Raw genomic sequence first — 671 nt, 5'->3', positions numbered from 1 at the left:
CCCCCACACCACATAGGGACACCTAGGGTGGCCAGATGACAAGAACGAAAGATTGGGACACGTGGGGGGGGAGGGGTGCGGCGCTGCCAAAGGCAACAACAACAAAAAAGAAATCCATCTTGCTCCTCATCACCAGATGACACTGTTCTCCTCTCTGGCACCTCGGGATTTCATATTGGATCTGGATCCACTCAGATGCGTAGTGCCAGCCTTAGGTATTAAAGTAATGTTTGTCCAGGAAAACAGTCAATTGGTGGATATTCTCCATCCCTCAGCTCCTGGGAGAGTCACCCTCCCTGTAAATGAAGTAGTATGAGAGCCTGCTAAATCTCCTGGCTTCATCAATGACCACAGCAAAATGCGGTGACAAAAGATGTTCTGTACCCATGCAGGTTTTCAAATGTTTTCTCTCTCATCCAGTTCCAAATTCCCAGATTAGAATAATAGAATATCAGGGTTGAAAGGGACCTCAGGGGGTCATCTAGTCCAACCCCCTGCTCAAAGCAGGACCAATTCCCAACTAAATCATCCCAGCCAGGGCTTTGTCAAGCCTGACCTTAAACACCTCTAAGGAAAGAGATTCCACCACCTCCCTAGGGAACCCATTCCAGTGCTTCACCACCCTCCTACTGAAAAACTTTTTCCTAATATCCAACCTAAACCTCCCCCAC

Source organism: Chelonoidis abingdonii, chromosome 6 (assembly GCF_003597395.2).
Source record: "Chelonoidis abingdonii isolate Lonesome George chromosome 6, CheloAbing_2.0, whole genome shotgun sequence".
In the NCBI taxonomy this organism is placed as follows: Eukaryota; Metazoa; Chordata; order Testudines; family Testudinidae; genus Chelonoidis; species Chelonoidis abingdonii.
Note: the sequence above shows the minus strand (reverse complement) of the source record.